General features: G+C 41.0%; 1 pseudogene; it reads right to left on the bottom strand.

Moving 5' to 3' along the window:
• Positions 1 to 275: 275 nt before the first annotated feature.
• The window catches only part of LOC136358791 (chloride channel protein B-like), an 87,441-nt pseudogene continuing 61,330 nt past the window's right edge, over positions 276 to 26,386 (bottom strand).

Raw genomic sequence — 26,386 nt, 5'->3', positions numbered from 1 at the left:
GTGGTCACAGTATCGGCCTGTGAGAGAGTTCAAGAAGCGACTGGACAACACTTTTAGGCACATGGCGTGAGTCTTGCGGATGGTGGTGTGCAGAGACAGGGGCTGGACTTGATGGTCCTTGTGGGTCCCTTCCAACTCAGTGTATTCTGTGATTCTGTGAACTTCTTTACATTTAGGGTGCCAGAGCACTGGAACTGGTTGCCCAGGGAGGTGATGGAGTCTCCCTCTCCGGAGACGTTCAAAACCCACCTGGACGCCTTCCTGCGTCACCTGCTCTAGGGAACACTGCCTTGGCACGGGGTTCCCACTGGACGTCCTCCAGAGGCCCCTTCCAACGCTAACAAGGCTCCTCTCTGAGGCTCTGTGAGAGGAGCTGGACACGGCGCCTCCTCCAGGAAAGGGCGGGGGGCGGCGCGGCGCACTGCGGCCCGGGAAGGCGGCACGGCGGCGGCGGGCCCGGCCCAGGCGGCGGGGAGGGCGCTCCGCGGGCGGCCGCGCAGGGCCCGGGGCGGCGGCCGCCAAGGCGTTGGGCAGGGCGGCATCTTGCGGCCGCCGCCGGCGCTGCCGCTGCCGCCGGAGGGGCCCGCCCGGCGCCGCCGCGGGCGGCCGGCGGCAGCTCCGGGCCCGGCGGGGGCCGCGGCCCAGGCGCCGGGAGGCGGCGGGCGGGCGTCTGCCGGAGCGGGGGGCGGGAGCAGGTGGCGCCTTTCCGCCCCGTTTCGCTCGGGGGTCTGCCGCCGGCCCCGGCTGCCGTCAGGTTCCTCTGGGCCGTAATTCGGTTCAAAGTGTAACCCCGTCCTGTCCATTAACAGCGGCGAGTTAAAAGGTGCGAGCACGGCGCGCGTCCCAGCTGAGGTGCCCGTTCCCAGCTGTGACCTGACCAGCGGCTTCAGCCTTGCTGCCGCCTGCCCGCCGAGTCACACAACCACGGAATGGATCCGCTTGGAAGGGACCAGATCTGCTCCAAACTCCCTGCTCACGCAGGGTCTTCCTAAAACACGTGGCACAGAATTACATCCAGATGATTCTGGAATATCTCCAGTGAGGGAGACTCCACATCCTCTCTGGGAAATCTATTCCAGTGCTCAGTCAGTGCACAGTAAAGAAGTTCTTCCTCACATTCGGGTGGAACTTCCTGTGCCTCAGTTTCTGCCCATTACCTCTTGTCCTATTGCTTGGCACCACTGAGAAGAGTCTGGCTCCATCCTCTTGGCCGTCCTCTTCAGATATTTACAGACATTGACAAAGGAATTCACCCCACATACCCTTCTAGCGAGCGCCCCTGCAGCCACCAAAACCTGCCACTGGCCCCCTAACAGATAGCTCTTCTGCTTCTGGTAAGCCAATCGAGTGTTACAGAGTAATGTTTATCTAACAGGAAAATACAGCCATTGAGCAGCCGTGCCAGACACCTCTGGGTCACACCCATGCAGTGAGTTTGACGAGAAGCAAGGCAGGTGCACAGCAGGGCTTGCAGCACCAGGACAGAGTGCCAGGCCGGGCAGGAGGCATGGAGGATCTGCCACTGCAGAGAAGGACAGCTACAGAGCACAGGCAGCCACCAACGCCAGGGATCAGAGCAAATGCGGGAGCTGAAATCCATGCTCTTAAGGAGAAACTGCACGTAACACTTGACAACATCAGATGGTCACGACCTAAGTTTGAAATCTCTTCTGAAGGAACAGCATCTCTACTAATCCAATTCCCACTCTGAGCACACCAGGGCAGTGGTTCAAGGATGACTCGGAGGGAAGGCTGCCATTTCCTGACTCACTATCCCCATTTCCTGTAGCCTGGCCTTTCAAGTCTCTGTCCCGTTACCAGCTCCTGAAGTGAACCCTCTTATCGTGTGAAGTGCGATGAAGTCACATCCCCCCCCAGACTGTGTCTATACATACTCTCCCTCCTCCATGTTTTTGTCTGGAAATTTGTTGCTCATACTGTTAATAAGAACATTTTTCTCACTAGGATCCAAGTAAAATTATTCATAAAATGAATCAGGTTTGCCAGTAACTGCATGGACTATGAGACTTGATTAAATTATCTTAAAAAGGTTTCCTATTGGGCTTTATTCTTAAAAAGTTGCAATGTCACCTGGTAGTGCTCCTCTTGTCAAAAATACGAGTAGAATGAAGACAGGTATTCAGTACAAAAACCTCCTATTAACAAGAGTGGATTTGAGGTATGGATGATACTCTCCTAAGTATTCCTCACTAAATCAGTGATACGGTGCGGTCTTTATCTGCACTCTCAATAAAACCCCACAAAGAACAGACCTAAACGAGAACATACACTGAGAGATTTCGCTGTGAGACATCACAATCATAGCTATAATCTCAACCAATTAGTTGTGTCTGTTTTGGTCTGTTCAGGCAAACCTAATTAACAACTTCAGATAGCGTTTTGCAAAATGCCAGGCCTAATCCTAAAATATATAAATCACATGGGAAAACCGCACTTAGCCCCTGATTGGCTCTGTTTATTTCTGCATAGACCTTTTATGCCGCTCTACTCAGCTTCATTCAAGTCTACAAAACCGTAATAAAAAGGTGACATTTGCTGGGGTACATCTCAAACGCAGCAACCTGTGGGCTTGCCTTGAGTAGCCTTAATGAGATGTATTTTGAGCCCAGTGAATGAGCAAGAAGTGCAACCACTCTGACCATACCTGCAGTGCCAGGCAATGGCAATTGAGAGCCCTGTTTTGAAAAGAAAAATGGGAGCACTCAAAGCTTTGTAGTAGCCTGGAAAAATTACCTTGGAACAAGGGAAAACAAGGGGAGATAAGAAGTGATTCATTTTCTATGCCAGTATCCTGGCTATGAAGTAAAGCAAGCAAAATTTCCTAAATTTCTGTAAATAAATGTATGTTTATGCAAAACAGTCAGTAGCAAGGATGAAGAAATAAAGTCCAACAGAAAACAAAAAGGGAAGGGAAAGGAAGGGAAGGCAGTAGAAATATGGAGATAAAAATAACAGTGAAATTCATTGTGTAAAAATGCAGTTAATACAACTGCATTTCAACTAATATAAAACTAATAGGAAATAAAAAGATGCTGTATGAAAGAGAAAGAGCAAATGCTCGGAATACAGAAGAGAGAGCCACAAATGAGCTATGAACTGATGGGACATTAAAGGCATCTGCCCTGCAGTATGCAAAGATAGTTTTAGCAGGCTGGTCCATGCACCTATCCTAGCAACATCCCAAATCCATGCCATGGGAAACTTTAGCAACCACCAATCCTACACAATAATTTGGATTCATAGGAAAGAAATGCAGACATAGGACCCAAAAGGGCCCTGCACATTGCCTTGATCTTGTCTTCACTTTTGCCAGTAGCTTGCTTTTCAGAGAAATGGCCTTACCAAATGCAGATGGAACCGTAGGTCTGCTTCCTCTTGAGGTGCTCTGTAAACTCTTCTGGCTTGCAATGCTGCAGTCACCCAACTGGAGATCTCCCTAGTGGTGCTTGCAGCCTTATTTTCCATGCCACACAGTGGATGGACCCCATTTCAACATTTACTGAGGATCTCTTCTTTATTTTCTTTGGTCTTCCATCTCTGTTGCCACCAACATGCAAACAATTTAACTAGAATACTTTCTGGCTGAGGGAAGCAACATAATAAAGCAGGGAATAATAGATACAAAATGAACTTCTCTGGCTGAGAAGGGTTCCTTGTTGGGCAGACATAATAACAGCAGCAAGCAAATATAAAATCAATTAAGCCACACAGAAAAAATTTCCAGAGACTACATGGGAAACAAGTTGCAGAGGTACAAAGCTCAGTCTGTCCTAAGAAAGCGAGAAAGGCTGTTGACAAGTAAGTTTATCATTCTGTGTCCTGCCAACCTCCTATTACAGCATCCAGCAGCCATCGGCCCACCCAAGTCCTACTGTCAAAAGAGCTGTATGTTCTTGCTGACAAATGTAAAGAGTCGTGGAAAAATATGTCCAAACCCCAAAGCCTCACACACAGCACCTTACGGTTTTTAACCCGGAGTTAATAAAACCACCCTGAGTAATTTCCAAAATCACAGCCAGACCCTAATGAATAACTTTTCATAACAATGTTGTGGATGTTTCTGTTAACATGTTGAGTGTATAATTCCTAATTTCTTCATTTGGAGCTATTCTGTGCTAATAGACATTATGTTCCTTTCAGGAGACAGCAGACAACAATGTGGCTGTACTCAGGGGGCATCTTTGGGAAGGAGGAGGAAATTGTGCTTTTTCAAGAGCAGCTGAGCAACTTTTCGGGGAAAAAGTTTATGGAGTGAAGAACAAATCATGACATAGCTGTGAAATACACAAGGAGCAGGAGCCTTAAGAAGCAGAAAGGAGAGCTCTGAGAAGCAGAGAAGACAGCACAAGTTGATGTAAATACTTCTCTCAGGATGCTGAGAGGGGATTGTGAAGACTGCCTTTCAGTGCAGGAAGCCACTGAAAATTTTGGGCTAAAGAGAAAGACCAGAGCATAAGGACGCACTGCTTAATACAGGGCAAGGTAGTGGTGGGTTAAAAGCCTTACATTTCCATTACCCCCAGGTTTCTTCCTTTAAAAAAAATTAATTTTCTGGCTGTTATCTTCTAATGAAATCATGCTTTTGCTGGCAGAATAAATGCTAAAAGTTGAAGGATAGAGAACATTAGCATGATGCCTGCACAAGTCAGTTCGGGGATGAAGAGAAATCTCCATAGTAGAGCAAAAACATTGACATACTGGAGGAAATCCAGCAGCTGGCCACCAGACAGATCAGGGGGCTGGAGCACAGGCATATGAGGAGATGCTTAGAGAGGTAATTCTGTTAAGCTTGGGGAAGAGGAGGCTCAGAGAAGACTTGACTGCAGAAACTACCTGTCCTTAGGCTACAGATCAGAGACAGATTTTTCTGCATATCTTTCCTACAAGAGGGCGGCCAAGAGGATGAAGCTAGGCTCTTCTCAGTGGTGTCCAATGATAGGTATGGACTTAAGATGTAACATGGGAAACTCTAATTAGGTATAAGAAAAATTTTACCATGAAGATGGTCAAATACTGGAATAGGGGATGAGTGGGTTTTTCCATCTTTGAGGGTATAAAGGCTTGAATAGGTATGGCCCTGAGCTATCTGATCTAGCTGGACCTCCTTGGAGCAGGGGAATGGACTAGATGACCCCCAGAGGACCCTTCTAATCTAAATTCTTCTGCGATTCTGTGAAACTCAGCTTTCTAAGTTCAAAGAGCTGATGTTTTCAGATGTTCTTCACCTTAAAGACAAGATGCAAGAAAGATCCTTGTCCGAGACACAACCTGCCCAGGGTGATTAAAAAATGTCATGTCATTTCTGTGAACAATGTTTATATTCTGTGCTGTAGTTATCATGTAAGAGAAGCAATACTTCTTACTTGTATATCCTGCAAGACACTGCTCTCTTGGGCACTTTATTCTGTCTGGTTTACCTCTGTGCCTTGCTCAGCCCTTAATTTTTACCAACACTAATCTCTATCCTACTGCTTAACCCTTAAGGATTAAAAAGGTTTCTATAGGTAGTAGCCTATATAATTGTAGGATAATGAAGCTCCAGATACGCATAATTTTTTTTCTTCCTTTTTTTTTTTTCCCACAAAGGAAATATATATCCTCATCCAGTGCTTTGCCCATCTTCTAAATTACATATTATAGTTACAAAAGTGTTAGGGTTTTTACCTGCATAGATATACATACACGTGTTCACATCTAAACATATACACACATACCAGAGATACCAGGTCTTGTTTATTTTTTTTTTTCACATCTCATGCTTTCACATAAAGCCATACCTTTTGCATGTGCAATGCAGTGACTCAGCAGTGGTCCCATCCTTTGCTTAGGATGCCTCCCATCCTTAGCATGTCTTAGGGAGACTTTCAGGATGTATTCTCAATGAGAGAGAGAACTTATACAGGACTACAGTGCCTGCTCCACAGAGACAGTCCTTACAGTCTTCCCTGTTGTATGGGTGGCTTTGCTCTGTGTACCAGGGACAGCCCTATGACACTAGAAACACTTCTGTGTGGCAAAACTGCCAAAATGGGAGAGGACATAGGAGTCACACAGCTTGCCATGCCTTCTCTTAGTGTAAGCTTTTGGGTTCACTTTGCAAGAAAGAGAAGAAAAGAAGTCAGGAGTCTGAAGCTGTTTTAGCTCTGCCACAGACTCACTTTCCCAGTAGGCTTTTCTCAGTGGCTACTTCATATCCCATGTCTCAGCTCTAGAATAGATAAGAGGGGCAATTATAGCAACATCACACCAGAAGCTGTGGTACTTCACATCTGCAGAGGTCTTTGCAAATATAAACTGCACAAAAATACAAATACCTTTTTGTTACCCTTCAAAATAAAATACACAGAAGCTGGTAATTCCTCCCCATTTATCTGCTGTCAGGGAGTAAGGAATAGCCTTAGTGGCACAATGTTGAGTCTATGATCTGTGATCTCAGCCAAGCAAAATTTACCAGTTTAATGAGATACTGCAAGTTAGTGAACCATTTCATTGCTTGGCTCCTCGGAAGCATCTAAGCATTGATTACAATCACATAGTGTAAATAATTCTGGTTTGTAACTCCTCGTGTGTTTGAACTCTGATGCTGGCATTCCCATGCCACACCATGTTAGACATTCAGACAACTGTGTTGATCACATATTTCCTCTTACTTTAATAGGCCTTTCAGGAATGAACAAGCATTCCCTTGTATACTACTATGGTTCCCATCACTTGATGGTCACACTTAATTAAGCACTATTTTAGTAGAGAGCTGGTTACACTTCATTTCATTAAGTGATTTCATGATCACCAGAGGTACACTGACAGCTCTGTTAGCTGAAGCTATGTAAAATGGGGCAGCAGAGACAACTGTAATATTTTGCAGCATTTCCTCATCAGTGATTTTCCAGGCACTACTCTTGCAGGGCGCAGCTACATTTCCACTAGCATTTAGATTTTTGGCTCAAGGCTATCTGAGCTTTGAGGTATGACAGACCATATCATGTTACCAGTACATTTAGCAATGTTGGTCCCTGAATCCTTAAAGTCATCATTTTTATATAAAGTAGATACAAAGAACTTCTTCATCTGTCTTCCCTCCTTTAGGTTTTTCTGTTCATAGTCAGCAAATAAATGTGATTAAAGACATAATCCCATTTAAAAAAATTAAGAAGGAACCAATTGTGATGCAATGAAAGGTTCTCCAGTGTGATAAACCAGGCAGTTTAAAAACACTGGGCAATTAACTCTAAAATATGTAAGTATCACAAGACAGGGAAAACATTACCAATGTTACATAATGGACATTTCAGGATACCTGTAAAACCATATACTAAAGCTGCATGCTAGAAAAAACTTCTCAAAACAGTTTATGTTCACTCATAGGGATATGTAATGCATAGATGGTTTAGTGTTTCTAATGTAAAGGCAATTTTCCTAATTGAACTGGGAATTTTGCACAACTGTACTTCAATCCTAGATCTAAAGTTCAGTCTACCTGTGCTTTAAGACACATTTCAGTTTAATAGGGAAAGAATTTTTAGGAAAACATCGTCATAATGGAGAGCAAGATGACAGATACAGATACAGATATGTAGTAAAAGCCAAAAATAATGCCAAAGACTTGAATTTTGTTATGAAGCCCTTTGTCACTGAAGTTTGGGTTAAAAAATTGTGAAAATTGATAAACTAGCATCTTTGCTCTATCTAGCCTTTAATTTAAAATACATTAAAAATAGCAGAACATTTACCATACACTAAAGTAGACAAAAAGGAAAAAGCATCTTGTGCCTAAAAGTCAAATGATATGACTGCTTCTTACTGTGATTCCTCAGAGACCTGTTCTATATAAAGAACACGAGAATGACATAATAATGAAAAATTTTCTACCGATTTAATCTGTTTTCACTTTCCTGTAGGTATTAGGCTATTATCATTTGTGTTGTGTTTGTCACTAGAATACAGAATATAAAGGAGCCACTCCTTTCAGTCCTGGGAAGAATTCTCCTTTGTCTTCACAAACACATAGATATTACCAAAACACTGAAGGAAAAAAAAAACAAAAACAAAAAAAAAAAAACACTACCAATCAAAGAAACCCTCATCTAGCAATGAAACTAGATACATAATAATGTATGGAAAAATGCAGCATAACATGCCCAAAGCAGCTCACAACACAGTTATGAGAAGTTCCATGGTTCCATGTAAACTGTGTGAACTTTTGCTTAGAATTTACACTTGCACAAAAAAGGGGGAAAAAAAGGCAACCCCGCTATGATTTTTACAACTGGACAGCCCTAAATATTCTTATAAATAGCTTATATTCCTATAATATCTTTTGCACATATACTCTTCCCAGTATCTATGGGGGATTCTAATCACTATTCCAAATTTAAAGGCAGAGTAAATGATATGCCAAGTATTTAAGTGACCAGTTCAAAGTTGTGTAAGAAGTTACGGTTATCCGGGCTGTCTCAAGTTCTCATACTCAGCAAACTATACCCCAACTACATTTTGTACTGAGTCATTTAGCCACAGACATGGTAAACAAAAAAAATTACATTACTCAGGTCTTAGAAAGGTGATACTCTGTGTACTCAATAAATCAAAGAAAATGAAATCAGCAATGGGCTTTGAACCAAAAATGCAAATTCATGGCAAGATTTCTCAGAATCCCAGAGTCACACAAAATAAGCTCAGTTGGAAGGGAACCACAAGGATCAAGTCCAGCTCCCGGCCCTGCACAGCACCATCCCCAAGGGTCACACCATGTTCCCAAGGGTGGGTTTGGTTATCAAGAGAAGAGAGCCTCACTGCCTTAAGAGGAAATCACCAGGGGTTTCTAGATGGTTCTGCTATCACACAAACCCTAAGTCCTTCAAGGAGAATTTGGCATTTTCCAGGTAAGTGAGGCATGGCTCAGGAGTGACAGTGACCCTGCTAGCATAGTAATCAGCAAAAGATTACAAACTGTAATGAGATCTAAATAAACATCCATGTCCATATCTCTTAATTTGGTGATTTGCAGAGGATTTCTCATCGTGCATATGACATATTTTAAATGACCATTTAAAGAGCCTGTCTCACGTGACTTAGAGCATTTCTGGGGTGCCAATTATATGTATTGACTGGACTCTTCAGTTGTGCGCATTGTGCTAAAGTGCTGTTCATTCTCTGTGGTGCTACAGAAACAACATTATTAATAATAAAGATAAATTCCCAAAGGGAAAACTAGAGACCATCCAACAAGTCTTTGATTTATAGGGGAGTCAGAGCTGCATGATTCAAATACCAGAAATTCACTTTCAGGAATTTTGGCAAGTTTTTATAACCAATAAATTATTACTAGTTTTCCTCGGTATTCATTATAACATCAATAGTGGTGGATTCCTTCATACATGTTTGGTTTTAGTGTCCAAATGTGTGGGAATCCCGCTGGTATTTAACAGAACAAAATAAAACATCAAAATCATAGGAGGAAGTCTAAAATGTTTTCCTTCTTAATAGGCAGATACTCGGAGACCGAAGGTTTCGTCTTCACTGAAAGGCTTTGCCAACATAGCTGCTGCTGATGGTTATGATATTTTTCAAGAGGCATAGACACCCCATGACAAAAGCATTCTTGGCATCTGTCTTTCACGTCTTGTTTTATATGTCTTCCATAAGCACATGAATTCTCATGTTGTCTCACAAGCATTTAAATTAATGAATTTTGCAGTCACCAAGCAGCTGAAGAGACACAGCTCTGGGGCTACAATCTCTCATGTCAAGATACTGCATCTTTTAAGCATGTTTTCTCTGGAAGAAATCAAGTGGAAAAGTGCTGATTATGTTTTCCTGAAGAAGAACATGTGTTCCAAAACAAGTAACAAAGCCTAAGAAGGCATGCATGGCCTTGAATGCAAGGGCTGCTCACTGGCATCAGAGCTCTGTGGTGATGGCTCAGGAACCTGAGCCTCTCCTCCAGTAGGAAAGGCATCGAGTGTTTGATCCTGCTGATCACCCTAAACACTGGGTTCCACAGGTTCTACAGGATCCAATAAGAACATAGATTCTCTCCCTACTCCATATCCTCAATTATACCTAAAACATCAGGAAATACCATAATAAAATAACCACTTTATTTTTTGGTAAACCATAAGGTTCAATCTAAAAAAAAATACTATTACTGGAATGTACTCAAATTTCACAGACTGGAAAAGCGAAGTTGAGGTCCATTTTCTGGTCTAAGATTTTATTTGAAAATAGTGACTCCAATGTTTATTAAGTTTTAAATTTTTCTATTGCTGCTATCTCATTACACAACCATTTATGACATTCTGTAATATTTTGTAGTACATGGTTATAAAAATGAATTCACATGGAAACAGGCTGCAAGGAAGAGAAGTAATCACATGGGTGTGAGAAGAGGGCCTACCAGTGCTAAACTCTGGTGACTGAAAACTGTGGGGGCTTTAGTGGTTTCATGATAGGAACAGAGCTAAAGATCATTTTATTGTCAAACAAGCTGGTCTTTATAGAGCATGTAGTTGTTCACTCAGACTTTATTTTTCCCATAATTCCACAGTATTATTCCTGTGACTTGGCCAGTTCACAAAGAAGGTGTATTGTGCTTCCCAACTGTATGCTTCCCCAGGCAGAGGAAAATTGAAACAAAGACATGATAAAACAGCATAAATAAATGGACAGAATAGAAGGGCACATCTCTTCTCCCTCTCTCATTTACAGAAAAGACAAGGCATTCAAGGACATAAAGAGGAAAACAAAATTAAAGAGGTTTCCTCTTTCTATACCACATGAAATTTTGGTGTGGAAATCACTGCCGCAGGAAATCATTGCACTCAGAAAATTCTTAGGTGGATATCAATGGATATTTATGTGGATATCAGAAACAGAGCTTTCATGAGTGGTAATAACAAGTTGTTGAAAGGGATACTAAACCTTGTTGCTTCAGGGATCATATCAATATGAAACATAATTGAGTTCCATAGGTTGAATTGAGTTCCATAGGCTTCTACTTGCATGTATGACCTCCTCTTGAACTTTGGAAAGCCATGTGTCCTCTCTTCACCTCAGTTTCCCCATCTATTAAAAGGAAACTTTAAAACTAAACTAGATCATGCATATTAGGAGCATTGTGGGTTTTGTAAATTTTCTCTCATTCTAGCTATTCTCAAAGCAAGGGATTTAGACCAGATGGATCTCAAATGAAGTCTCATCATGTTTACACATGAAAAACAGGAGCAGATTTTATATCTTTTTAAAGAAAACCCAACTGAATTAGGCCTCTGACCTGGATTTCTCAGTGTCCCCATCTCAGTTTCAATGGCTGGAAATTCACTGAGGCAGAAACTGCTTTTATTTTGTTTATAATATATTTATTTTAGGCCTTACTCTGTATACCAAACTTATTATTGCTTTTGGACGCAGTATTTTAGTACAGTATTTAGGAAATAAATGTGGCGATGTCATAGCAGGGATTAAAAAAAAAAGGAAAGGGAAAAGAAATATAGTTTTATTTATAAGTTGATGTATAGGCACTGTACTGTAATGGAGTCTAAATCTCAAAAGCGTTGCTTTATATTTGCTTTATAGGACTATAAGAGCCAAATAATGACATTTAAATGATCTATTCCATTAACATTGTATCATTTTGTCAATCTGGAATGTATTTTAATCAAAAACCCCCTTGAAATGGTCTCCTTTGTTGTATTTTCTTTTTGGCTCATTTTATCAACATCTGTTATGTTTATACTATATGAATTAAAACTTCGGAATGCTGTTTGTACTCAGCTACTTTTGTTGAGAATGTAACGTCCCAGGATTGGCAGTGTTTATGTAAATCAGTGCGGCTGACACAGCCATCATAAACAAATGAGAAAATATAACAAACACATTGTTCGTGAAAGAAATGTTTGTTTTTAGAGTTGGCTTCAGTCTTACCAGATTGATGAAGAGTTGCTGATACCAGAGATCTGTAGTGGAGCGATTCAGCAGCATGGTTGGGCGCGACAGACTGGGCAGCTTCTCCACCGTTATCTGGATAAGTCAAGAACTCATTTCTCTTTCCTTCTGTGCAGCACATTAGAACCCAAGGTTCAAAAGATTCTCAGTTTGACTCCTAACAAAAAGACTTCTAGCAGAGCAACACCAGCAGAAGTTGTCCAAACATTATGAATTCTTTTGCCAGTAAGACTTAAATTAGCAATTGAAATTAGAGCCCTCTTTAGTTACAGATTTTTATTTTCCTTTACTGTAACTGTATTGCTGTTAAGACAATGTCAGTTGTATTGGCTTAGGGATGATGTTTTTCCTGCTGTTAAAATTCACACAATAAGCGGTAATTACATGACAGCATAGTGCAGAAAAATGCAGCAAAACTGGTATGTGCCATCAGCTGAGCTTCAGCCTTTTTCCATAGGAATACCTATTTGTGTACTGGCACCTCATCATACATAATTGCCCTGCTCCTTCTTAGCATTATTTTGCCAGCCACATTCCCATGTGCAGACCAAGTGACACATAGTGACTTTCCAATTGGGCCTGTATAAATTCCTAAAACTACATTGCTAGTCTTGCCTTAGTAACTCACAATTTTCTTCCGCTACACTTAATGTTTACTGTTCCTAAAAATCCTTTGGTCATCTATCAAGGGGAAGAGCTTGCTTTTATCAAGGGGAAAAGCTACATGCTTTTCAAGTTTGAAGGCTTTTATAAACACTCATTGTTCAGAGAGGTGCTATCCCATAATGAATTAAATATTATAACAATTCTGCTATCCATAGAGAGGTTGAGAAAGAGAAGACTCGAATGGCCAATCTGAGCAAAGAAATTCTTTACCAGCAGTCTTGCACAACTTCCACACTGCCTGGCATTATAGTTTATGAGATCTGCCCCTTTAAGTTCTCTGGTCATCCTTAAATTGAAATCACACCTGATCACTTCTTTATCTCAGCTAGATATAATGCATAATGTCTTCATTCATGGAGTACTCATCCTAAATCACCCAAATATGCATATTAAACAAGGAAAGAATTGAAAGGAAAGAGGTTACCTTCTCATAGGAGTGTGGATGAGATGGGGAGAAGGGTTCATCATTTTTCTCCAGTTCGCAGATGTACTTATTCTCCAGCAGCATGCACAGGCTTAACCCAAAGTTAGAGCAGATGACTATATTCACTATAATGGGCAAATTTTAAACAGCAAGTGCATGGTGTTTCAGCATCAGAGATATGATGACACCACGAGTACTGTGTGTGGGTTTGGGTACTTGATATAAGAAGAACATCAAACTATTACAGTGTGTCCAGGGAGGACAACCAATATGGTAAAAGGCCTCAAGGGCGAGACATAGGGCAGTGGCTGAGGCTGCTTGTTTTGTTCAGCTTGGAGAAAAGAAGGCTGGGGGATGGACTCATCATAGTCTGCAACATCCCCAAAGACAGCAGTGGAGCAGGAAGTGCTCATCTGCTCTCTGAGGACTAGCAGTAGGACACAAGGAAGTGGAATGAAGCTGCATCAGGAGAGTTAGGAAAAGATTCTTCCCTGAGAAGGTGGCTGGTCACTGGAACAGATTCCCAAGGGAAGTGCTTATGGCACAGTTCGAGAGCATCTGGAAGATGCACTTAGCCATTTTGTTCAGTTTTAGATAGTCCTGTGAGGAACAGGGAATTGGCCTTGATAATCCTTATGGGTCCCTTCCAACTTGAGATATTCTCTTATTCTAAAGTATTGGTGGGGCTGACCACACATTTGACTTTCCTAAACATCCATCAGCAACTGCAGCATCACACAAATATTTTCTGATTTAGGTTTGGCATATTAGATTAAAAAACATCACCTATCCTACATGTTCTTCTTGACCTCTCCTTGACCTTGTCCTTGGCAGGGCCAGCTCATGAACTGTCTGGTTTGCACCCAAGACAATATCTCTAATAAGTAAATGCAATTATCTAGATATGAGTAGGTAGACTGTTGTTGCTTTCCTCAACCTTCTTAAGTGACAACTACATTAAAACAAGATTGGCCAAAAGATTATGTCCTATTTTAAATCATCAGTGAAACTTTTGCTTGTGGGGGTGGGCAGAGCCCCAGCTGCTCTGCTCTGGAGGGAGTTAAGTTGAGGAGTTAAGGAAGAATTTCGCAACTTTACTCAGAGCCCCTAAGACAAAGACAAACCTTCTAGCTATGGACACCTGTCCGGAGACTTATAAGCCCCCTCGGGATTTTATGTAGATCTGTTACAATTGATTGGTTCTGTACCCTTTTCCTCCCACCCTGGTGTCCTATAAAAACCTCTGAGTTTCCTCTGGTCAGGAGAGGTTCTTCGTCCCTGGATTCTTTTTGTTGGTACCATTACAATAAAGTACCACCTGCGGAAATTCCATACGAGATTTCTCTTTCTCTCACTACGGCCGGCTAAAAGAGGGGCTAACTCACAAGGGCATGAGCTGAGAGCACAGAGCTGAAATCACTGAAAGCTGAAATCACTGAGCTGAAAAATCACTGCTCTGCCCGCTGCTGAGAAGCCCCTCTGCCAGCTGAGGAGCGCCCTGACCCCCCAAGGAGCTGTTTCTAGCAAGACATCCTTTGGGGTGTCTGTGGCTCTCTGAGTCCCAAGCGGCGGACCCCATCCACCAGCTGGGATATTTGCTCACAGTACTGCAGGCTAGAGTTCATTAAGACGTCTAATATCATTGCTGACTTAGTAATGTTAAAATGGATATTTTAATAAATTATAATGTCATTTCAAACCTTCAGAGTTCTACCTTCCTTCCTTCCTTCCTTCCTTCATTTCTTTCTTTCTTTCTTTCTTTCTTTCTTTCTTTCTTTCTTTCTTTCTTTTGCATTACACCGATAAAGCCTTGACAAGCAATATACTTAAAATTATCATTTTTATCTTAGTATTTGTGTGCTACACTCACACAAACACACACTCCATTCATACTATTCACTTCTCAACTTTTAACTTACATTTTGGTAAGAGACACCTTGGGGACCACCACAAATCTTTTTGGTTTGTAGCATACTTATCATCATGATTACATTCTGAGATTACAACTAGGAGCTAGGAGTTAATACAGTAGTGCAAAGTTGTGCAACACACTGCTAAATTATGTGCTCGATGAACTGAGAGGAGAGCAGACACCTAATCTTCATTAGGGCATCAGAAAGAATGAGAACATACCAAGTGGCTTTTGTGACTGGAACACCAAGTATAAGATGGGAATTTTCAACTCAGTATTTGTGTGTCCAAAAATAATGTTTTATTCAAACACAAGTATGTTATAGGGATTTGTTAGTTTTAACATATATGTCTCCTAGGAAAGATTAGGCTGCTTCAAGGTGTTATTAGCACTCCACACCAGAGGACTTACACTGAGGTCTTCAGCAATTTTAATGATTCTGTGACTCTATGATTGTAAGAAAACATGCCTACCTGATCCAAAAAATCCTAGGGACTGGATATGGAAGAACTAGGTTCAAGTCCTTTATTATGAAATAGCACTTAAAGCAAGATATTCTGTGAGAATCTACCTCTGCATTTTTGTACAGATCTGAAACACACATTTGAAGAAAACTATTCTGTGACCTCCACCTCCCACATTGGAGAGAAGACTTCTTTCTCCTGAAATTGTCAGTTGTTTCACTGTGTCATCTTGAAATCTGCATTTTGTCAGTGGCTTTGGCCTCTCATCTAAGGTTCTCAAAGGAATTTTTATAAATAAGTATGTCTGTATGAGTGTAACTTGTGGAAAAAACATCAGTTCTGAAGGAAGTTAGTGGCACAACAAGAAATACTAGTAGTCTGTCACCTGCCCCCTCCTTCAAAGCACATCCCATTCACAGGACAAAGAAGGAATTGGGTATTCTTCCTAACTATTGAAACTTTATTTGTCTCAATTTAATATCTGAATGGCTTAGGTTTTAATAAAATCTCTTTCAGATTACTAAGGTGAGTGCAACACTACAGCAGAGCTAATGGCTGAGGAAACACTTTGTCGTGGGCTCACATCTCCCTTTCCTGGGAAAGTCACTGATCTTTCCTAACCCTCCTACCACATGCATGCCAGCATATAGACATGTAGCATAGACTACTAATGGACTTGGTTTTGAGGATAGTGATGAGAACACACTAAAAAGGCATGCTACATCAGGCAAGACCTATTCCCCTCAGACTACACTTGGAGGAGGAAGTGGAGAAAAATACAATATATTCAGAATATGTTCACTGCTGCAGAGGGTATAAAGAAGAAACTAATTCTGTCATTCCCTATGAATTACCATTTTTGCATTACACACTTTGTTCTGCAGGACTCTCTAAAGGTTCACATTCTACAGTCTTTCACAAAAAAGTCTGTAATCATTCTAAGAGCCATAAATACACAGATCTAAATTCTGCTCCGAGATCATCACGGACAGCTCCAAGAAGTCTACTTCAAGAATGATCTCCAGACCAGGAATACTCCCAAGACTTTAATCCTAACATATATAGACGGCAAGTGTGAAAGTTATGATCCACCCTGATCCTCAGCCAGACTCTGTATGCTAAGGTCCAAAACACTGTTCAGGTCTGTCTGTAGCCCAGACTGCACCATTTTCCACTTGAACATGATGCTGGAATTAAGAAAACAGTAACGTTCACCATGAGCTGAAAGAGCAGAAACATTTGCTCATCACCAGTGGTTTGTTGGCTGGTTTTGGCAGCTTGCAATTTGCTCGGCACCGCTCTTAACTAAACCCAGCAGGGAGTCACTTAACAAAACTTTGAAAAGTGTGAGAGAAATTTGGATAGTTGGAAAAAAGCACACACAAACACAATGAAGGAAATCGTTGGAACGTTTCTGATAAGAATCCAAGCCTATTAAAAACTGCCATATTCTGGAGAAAAATGAGCATACATTATTTCACTTGGACTTCCAGAAGTCAGGCTTCAGAGGTATAACAACATCATTCTTTGATGTTACATACAACATCCTTTCTATCACATCATCAAGTCTCAGAAAGCAGACCAAACATGTTTCTTGCACTATTTTGTGAGGTTTAACAGGAAGTGCTAGGATTCAGACTTGGACTCTGCAATTGTTCGTTTACTCTATTTATTTAACAAGGAAGAAAACTCTTAAGTGAGGAATCTCATTTCAAAGATACCCTGGCAAGGCATTGCAGTAGTTTCATATGCTCTATCTGTTAAAAAGCATGTATCATGAAGATACACCTAATTAAGATAACACATTTTTATCCCAATATCCACATGTCAGTTTTGGCATGGAAGTCAGGAATGAAAAGTATCTGACAGCTGATTGTGTCACTCTTCTTGTCAAGAGGGCCGATTATCTGAGGAAACTACAAATTCTAAATATTGAGTGAGTGACATAAAAGGAGCTGCAGCTCCAAAGTAGCTGCAAATGAACAGAAGGAACATTAAAAGATGATGCAACTGGCAAAAGCATTCAGGGCAGGATTCTCCTAAACTGAATGGATAAAATAGCTACACAAAGAAACAAAGGGAGGGGGGAGGAGTAACGAACATGAAGCATCACTTCTTGTTTACTTTAGAAAGCTTTGGGCTTATTTCTCCTGCGTTGATCCACCAAAATTACCTGGGGTTTTTTGGTGGTTTTTTTTTTTTTGGTTTTTTTTTTTTTTTTTTTTTTTTTTTAGCTGATTTTTTCTGTTGTTTGGCCAATATTCAGTGCAATCATTTGCCTGACTTCAAATAGTGTTGTGCTTTTTTAAACTTGTAAAAATTAGTATTGTGCATATACTGAGCTAGACAGTAGAAAAGGACTAGGTCATCACATATCAGGAATCATTTTAAATCAACCAAGTCTTCATCTTACACAATAAAATCTCAGGGCTACAGGGTTGTTTCAGGTTAGGCAGACTGAATCATTACTGTTTACTTAGTATTTTGCTCTTCAAATGAAGAGGGAGCGTTGCATGAATTTTTGGCATTTTACCTAAAAGATGATAAAAAGGTCACTATCAAGTACTAGGCTGAGGTTTTCCAGAGCAAAGATCAAATTCTGTCTATGTTACAGCTTTTCAAAGGACACTGAGCAAATATTTAATCTCTGTACCTCAGTTTTCAAATCTACAATACAAAGATTTCTTCAATGTCAGAGCTAGGTTTTGAAGTTAATACTCATTACTTAAGTTGCCAGTTGTCAGGTTTTATAGGCAACATCATCAGGATGAAAGAGCAGACAGCAAGTCCTCCATCTCAACATGAAAATGCAAAGGCAGCTGTTAATCGATTGTAAAAGCAAACTTTATTTTACAGACCTGTAGAAAGGCTGGATTTTAGAAATGTATGAAGACTTAAAATCACATTTGTATTTCCCTACAAGCTGGCTTGCTACTAGGCAGACTTTCAACTTCAGAGGAGCCTACTACACATTTAAATGGCAGAACAAGTATGTGATCAGTCTTTCCATTCACACACCAGTTTTCCCCATGCCTATATTTGATTTCGACATTTAACAACACTCTGCACTTGCCTAAAAGCCACCCACATGCTGCAGTGTGGCTGCATACGTTTTTAATTTGGCTTTTTGGGTTAGCACACAGCCTCTGCAACACTCCAGCTTTCCCTGCAAAGGGCTCCATCACAAAGTCCTACAGCACCTGCACTATTATTTGTAAGGCCAAACAGGCCTACTTATTTTAAAAGTATCATATAATGTTGTTCTTTGGAAGAAACTTTTCGCACTTCGGATATGAAATAAAACCACTACCACAGACTCTATAAACCTTCCTCCATCTGTGTTATTCATGAGCTACAGTGTCCCAGGACCCTGACAATGCATGGGAGGATCATAATGTCCAGGGCTTTTGTTGAAAGTACTGAATTCCATTTATTTAAATAGGCAAGATTACTGTATAGTGTATAATTGAAATTAACTAGAGCAGCTCTTCAAAAGCAGGAGGATGGACAGTAAAAACAATCAATGTGCTGACAGACTCTACCCTCTAACATGAAAACCAAGTAATCACAAAGGCACTTCAGTATTGCCATCAGATACTGCTGTCAGCTCCCTAGTCTGCACACCTAAAAATAGTTTTCAAGTCCTTAATGTGCTTCCCCTCCCCTTTTTCCTTCTTTGCTTGCTGAGTTCAGATGAAGCCTTCAAACCACTGCCAAAGGTGTTTCTAGCTTTGATCAGACCAGGTAGAATCACCATTGCCCAGAACTTACAGCAAAGGCACAGAAAAGAAAGGGGGGAAGTTGGCCATTATCCTCTGGTAAGATACAAAACCCCTTTTTTATCTCCATTTATTGCATGAACTTAGCAGACTTCTGTGTTTGATTGAGTAACTTTGCATTCTTTTGATCTAAACTTAGCAATCTCTCCACAGCAGTGCCAGAAGGAAAAGGCTCTCCAACAATCTTTCAGACCTGTATCAGTTATTTTGAAAGTGCCAGCAAGACTGTCACAATATTAAGGTAGATATCACTAGCTCAGTAATTAATTTATAAATTAAATGTTTCAGGTCTCCATTCATCTTTAACTTTCCTTTCTCTAAGCTGTTGCACCACATCACTACTGAAGGCAAGTACTTCTCCCCTTGCTAAGGAAAATAAAAGTATTACCTTATTAAAACAGTGTGTGAGGACTCTCTGAAAGCATGTGCATGCACACGCCTCGAGAGCAGTGTTTCATTAGTCCCAGCTGGGAGTGCAGATTAAAGAAAAATGCCAGAAACCATACCTACAGTCTGACATATCTGTGATATGTTGCAATGCCTGATATATTCTGTGGGAAAGGAGATCTATATACTATACTCAGTTTCACTGAAGTGCTTGGCAGAAAGCATTCCTGACTCACAACAGTGTCTGTTCACTGGACAGGCCAGAGGGGAGTCATACCTAATAAACTGCCATAAAATACACATACACACACCACTTTGGATCATTGATTTCACTGCTAAAGGATGTTACTGTGTATTACAGCTTTAAGTTTTCAACTTTGTCATATTTTCTAAACTCTGATCTCTTCAATTTACTTTCAGTTATGTGACATTCCCCTTTAGCAGAGTGAAAGCATGCATTAGCTAAACAATGTGGTTTGGATTTAGCGTTCCCATGCATCATTGTGAAAATGTTTGTCTCAGCAATAGTGTCATTATTGTTACTGGGAACAGCTGCTCTACTATGTCTTCTGATTGAGGAGAGCAGAGTATCTCCCTTCCCATACCGCCTCACAAGCAGGGAATCTAAAGCAGGACCATTGAGTAGAAGTAGTTCATGAGCACACACTGTTCTGTACCTGGCTTCCTCCTACCACAAAAGGAAGCAGAAAGTGCAGGAGTGCAGCAGAGAACAGCAGCAAAATAAATATTGCCAACAGAAATGAAGTTTGGCTCCCTCCTCTGGCAGTTCTTCTGGATCTGGACCGGGGACTAACCTGAGGCAGAAATCCTCCTCACTCAGGTGCAGCTTTCTGGCAGTTCAGCTCCATTAGACATGACATCCTTTGAGCTAGAATTGGAGCAGGGAATTTGCTGCTGATCAAGCGGATGTTTAATATCTCCCTTGGGTTTCTGAAGGGGAAAGATGTAACTCTCAGCGTTCTTGCCAGCGCTCCCAGCCCCACTGCAGTCAGTTTCCACATCCAGATCTACAAGAGCGCTGGAGTCCCGCCGGGCTCTCTGGGAGCATCCCAGCGGCAGTGCTGTGCTCTGCAGGCCTGTGCAGCTTGGCTCAGGCCAGCTGGACATTTTTAAGGAAAGCTCACAAAACACATTTGTGTGATTGCACAGAGCAGCAGGCTTTAACTCACCTTTCAGAGCAAGACCTTCAGAGGTAATTAGGTTTTATTTTAAAATGGATTGAATCTGTTTTCCAGGGTATAAGATTTTTTTTGAAATGTCTTTCGATGGGAAGCCATGTTTTCAGTCAGCAGGCATTTCTGCAAGTCCAACCTCTGGTAACATTTTAGCTACATGAAGACCACAGCTTTTGGTTATGTTTTACCTTTTGAAAGGATCTTAGATTCCCAACTTTGTCCTGAAAATTAGATACTGTGAACACTTCATTTGTATCTAACAAACTCGAGTAAGGCAATCACATAGTCAATATACTCTAGCATAGCATATTCACAACGTACAATCATAAAACCATAGAATGGTTTGGATTGCAAGGGACCTTAAAGATAATCTAGTTCCAACCCTGCATAGGCATGGACATCTCCCATAGACCAAGCTGGTCAAAGACCCATCCAGCCTGGCCTTAAATGCTTTCAGAGATGGGGCATCCAGCTGTGATAGAACAGTTTGAACAAACATGATAAAATACAAGGTTTTTTAACTTTACCTTCAATATTTTATTTAATTTTCTTTTTGGCTTCAAAGTATCTTATTTCATTCGACCACAAATGCTGAAGTTTCAGTAAACTTGATGGGTGGGAAGAGATGGAGTTTCCTAGGTGAAGAAAATACACACAAAATGCAGACACAATGCCAAAAATATCACATCCTCTACAGAAGTAGCATAAAACCAAGTTTTACCCATTTCTGCTTAGACAGTTACATTCTGTACAGTCTGCTTACCATCAGAGATATCGTGGTTTCTGCATAATTTCTTTATCCCAGTCAAATTAAATCAAGCAAAAAAAAAAGTTTTCCTTCAGCTAAAAGATAGACAAACAGAATGCAGAGTAATGGCTAACAGCTGTGTAGGTAGGGATACAGAGACAAACACAGGGAATCCAACCCTCAGCCTGACAGGAGAGGTATGTATGGTACAGATCTGAGAGCCTCAGGCGTGAACAAAATGGCTTGTTTGTTATGGTAAAATTCCCAAACAGGCTACTCAGTGGTATTTGTCAGCCTAGTAGTTTCTCCAGGAAAATTGTCTCACAGCTGTGTTCAAGGCAGAAATTAAGATTGCTGGGCAGCATTCCAGTTTTTGACTCTCTTCACCATTTTTCCTCAAAGGACATAGAAGGGACAGATCCTGGTCTAACAAGACATCAGCATGCACCTGCTTTGCTTCAATGGACACCAGGAGGATTTAACCACAGTACAGAAAAGCTGCTCCTTAATTTTCCTTGGCAAAAGTGAAGGCAAAGGCGAAAAAGGCCACCAACACCAGAACAGTCCCTAGGAGGAACATGGTATTCATCAGTCACAAATATGCAGGAAACTTACATAAAACAAGGAATAAATAGCATTCCACAAAAAAAAGCACCTAGGTAGAGAGCACATTGTCATCCATTGCACATGCCTGTAGAGGGAAGCAATCAGAGGATGCAAAGCATGGCAGCAAAGGTGTTGCTGCTGACCATGGAGTATCATCACTGTCCATGTTGTATCCCAGATGTGTCTACAGACAAGGAAAAGAAATTCATTGCCTACAGCTTTTCTCCTGAAATCCTCCATGTCTTCTGGTTTTACTGTGTTTTACATTATGAAGTAACCTCTGGCAAAGAAGATGGAGTAGCAACACACAAGTGATGATATGTCTAATCTCTTCATCATGTTGAAGAACCACTTCATTGCCCCACAATGGCCCTGCACCAGTACATTGTAACATATGTGGAAATGAAAAAATAGCTCTTTTTTCAGATTGGGTCTCACAGAAATTAGGCAGAAGCATAATTCTTATCTTTTCCCACTGGAGGAGGATCTGGAGCCACAGTTTAGAGCAGCCAAGACAAAAGAGAGCCAAGGGACCTCCCAAAAACTCCTCAATATGCATTTACGGCCTCATGCTGTTTCTCTGGCAGAAACGGCCTGGGAAGGAAGGCAGTGGTCCTATCCTCAGGTCACTGTGAAGAATGAATTCCACCTAGCCAGGAGGGCATGTCATTGAGGGCATGACAGTTACAGCTCTCAGTGGACTCAGGGCTAACACATTCATAACAGCTCAGCTCAGCTACAGTCACTGGGGGGCAACAAGGGAGGCATTTCAGCTGCAGTGCGAAAGAATAGCCTGTTTTGTTCTGATGTGCAAGTATCATCACTACTGTGGGAGAAATGAAGGGGGCCAGCCAGTCCCTCAACCCTCTGCACTGCACACAGTAAGTTGATCATCCCCATCAATGCATCAAGTTCACCAGCCACATGTTCCTCAAACTGAACTCTGCAAGGGTTTCCCAGGCATGCAGAGCTCTGATTGTGGCAAAGTGTCAAATGTATTACTCTAAGGAGATCTTTGTTTTGGAAAATTGCTTCTCAGCTACAGTTTGCTTCCTCTTTAACAATTTTAAAGCCAAGAAGTTTTCTTTAGTAGTTGCTTTTGTTTTTATTTTCTACTGCTTGCTCAGCTGGGGAAGATAACAGCTTCAGATTTAGGTCACCCATGGAAGAACGTGTTTGGTGATCTCATCTTGATCCCCAGTGGGTAACCATCCAGATCACAAGGAGTAGGAGAAAAATCTAGCCCCACTAGGCAGATCTGGAAGATCTGGGGGAGAGGGGGAGGCACGTCTGTGTTTTTCCTTATTAAAATTGGAAGGAATATCTATGTGTTTGCTACAGGCCAACAGTTAAGGTGCATTTGTAGGCCCCATGCAAACTCCAGCCAACATTGCTTGGCCACCATCCTTGCTTTTGTAGGAACTGGCACTGACCTTTTCTCTTCAAAGGGTCAGAATCGTTCATATGTGTTATGAAACATAACAGCAATTCATCTGTGTACAGCAACTCTCATTGCTACAGTTTCCAAGTGTGGCCAGGTATTGAAAAACTTTTACATTTGGACCAAATTTACAGTGTTTCATCTATGTTTATTTCATGAGAAAAAAATGGGAAAAAAACCCACATTTAAATGAGAAACTTTATTAAAAATTATGAGCTGCCACTGCCTTCATGCAAGATTAGCAGATTGATTGTTTCTTTCCCTTCATTAGCTTGTTACTCCATTATTTTTAACTTAATATCAACATTTTTGATCCAGAGGGGGAAAAAACCCAAGAACCTCATTTGCAAATCAATAATTACATCCAAGGCAACTCTCAACAAAAGCATCATGGCAATGATTTTTTACATCTTTCCCAAGCCACATTTTTAAGATATGTCAGGCAAGCCACATATCTTCCACTTTAACATTATCGATGTTCGAGATGTACTAATGTACTAATCATTTTCCTGCTGCAGTCACATCAGGGCCATATGGGATTTCCTTGGGTCTCATAGGGTAAGAGGTTGAGCAGCACCCTTCTTCTTTGAGGAGTTCACAGCATTTGTCATCTTCATCTTAAGAGTTACGTGCTGCAAGAGCTGTAATTTTATGAGTAAGATGGAAAACCTAAACCCTAACTGCTTCTGGTCATGAATACAAATTCCATGACACATCACATTACTGCAGATTTGTTTCAGAGGATGACTGCAGAGCATTCCCTTCCCAGTGTTGATGAGAACAGCAGAACAGCAAAGTCACCTGTGGTCCCTGTTGGGGACAAGGCACTCATCATGAAAGTCCTCAAGCTACTGTGAAAACACTGGGGCAAGAAGGGGTGTTATCAGAGCACCCCAGAACACAATTCTTGCTCCCAGACAACCTCTCTGTATGTGTTTCACCAGAGTGAGGCACCAACTAGCCAAAAAAGCTATTTGATTCTTCTTTGTCAACCATTTATTATATTATCTTGATTTTATTCAAAGCAGTATAACAACAGCTCATCAATGCTAAAAGTGACAGGGAAATACTTCTTCCTTCAACCCTTTAAAAAGGCTTCAACAGAATGTCTCATGAAGGGGCTCAGAGGATTGAGAAAACCACAAGCCTACTAGAGTTTTCATGAAGCGTCAGCTTTTCTCTAGAGGCACCTCTCTTTGGAGCCTTCCTTTCCCCCTTTTTGCTTCCTCCAACACAAATTTGCTCTGCATTATAAAGCACGACAGTATTTACATGAACTCTGCATATACCTCAGCGGCCTGGGCCTGTAAAGTGAATTTCAAAGGAACTTCACTGTAGCTGTTGCTAGTGTGCTTTCTAGTTTTATTGCTGTGAACAGCTGAGAACTAAAAAAGCACACTAGTTTATGCTCTATTAATGTCTTCGGACTGGAGACTATCACTCAGAAAGTTAGGGTTTAGGGCCTTAGCACATTTTGTATTAATTATGTTTATGGTAACATCACTGTGAGGAAACAAATATATGTATCATACACAAGTATACAATACTGCGCTTATTGATGTCATTACTCCTGCAGGCCACTGAAACCCAAACAATTCCCACTGTACGATTCTCACTGCAAGCAGATATTTGTCATCCTAAAAGGTTTATACAAACTGTTTTACTTGTCACTGAAGCAAGTTCACAATTTTTATTAAATATTCACTCAGCTGTTGGTAGTTCATCCTTGAAAATTTGTTATAAAGTAGGCAAGTGGAGAAGTCCTAATCAAATCTCCACCAGTGATGCACATATAGTTTGTTCCACCATCCACAATGACAGAAAAAATACTTTTATCCTTGTTTGCTCACAGGTAGCTCCAAGTGCCATCCAGTTAAAGCAATAAAACAGAAGTAGATAAAAAAAAGGAACTCTGTACAAGAGAAGATGTAGAATACTGCAGCCATTCAGGACAAAAGGAACCATGAAAATTATGAAAACTTTTAGTATTACAAAACAAAATTGGCCATGTGTTTTTATTACGTGTCCAGTTTTAGTGTTGTTGGAAGCAGAATTCGGAGGGTTTTGCTGTACTCCAATGCAGTAGACATGCATATGTATCTTCTCCTTTCCTCTAGGATACTCAAGGTGGAAATTAAGTCACTGCCTCTCCCGCTCATGACCCCCCACTCAAAGGACAGTCTTAATATCCCTTCTTAAAAGGAAGGATGAATTCATTCTTGCAGTCATATGAAATACAGTACCACAAATACTTCATTTATCAGGAGATTTTATGTGCCTTTTGAGAGTGCCCCATATGGCAAGGATTCCTTTAGTCTTGATTCTTGTTTACCCTAGCATGTTACTTCCAGTGACTTTGTTGCTTATCTTGTCTGTAATATGATTTATGTTAACTCATTTCCTGTAAAAGCATACACTAATAAAATGAAGAAAAAAAAAAAAAAGTGAAGAAAGAGCAAGCCAGCTTTGAATTGGCATGGGAAATGTCATGAGTAACTGGATTCAAATCCTTTTAAATTACTGTTTCAGTGAACCTTTAAGGCTCTGAAGGGCATTTTTCCCTTTTTCTCCTGTTCCCATAAGATCATTTCATAGTTGCTGTTTCCATAAGTTCCTGATGCAATAGATGACCTTGTGGTAGAAAGGACCTTCTTCAAAGGACACCTGCTTTTCATGCTGAAGGAAGTAAGACAAGTTTTATATACATCTCAAATAATCTTCACAAACAGATGCTTAAAGAAAAGAAAAATCTGATAAATGGCCAGAAACATTGCATGATATCAATTTGATAGTATCTTT

This window comes from Sylvia atricapilla, chromosome 1, assembly GCF_009819655.1.
Source record: "Sylvia atricapilla isolate bSylAtr1 chromosome 1, bSylAtr1.pri, whole genome shotgun sequence".
NCBI lineage: Eukaryota > Metazoa > Chordata > Aves > Passeriformes > Sylviidae > Sylvia > Sylvia atricapilla.
The sequence above is the reverse complement of the archived record's forward strand: the minus strand, read 5'-3'. Positions and strand labels throughout refer to the sequence as shown.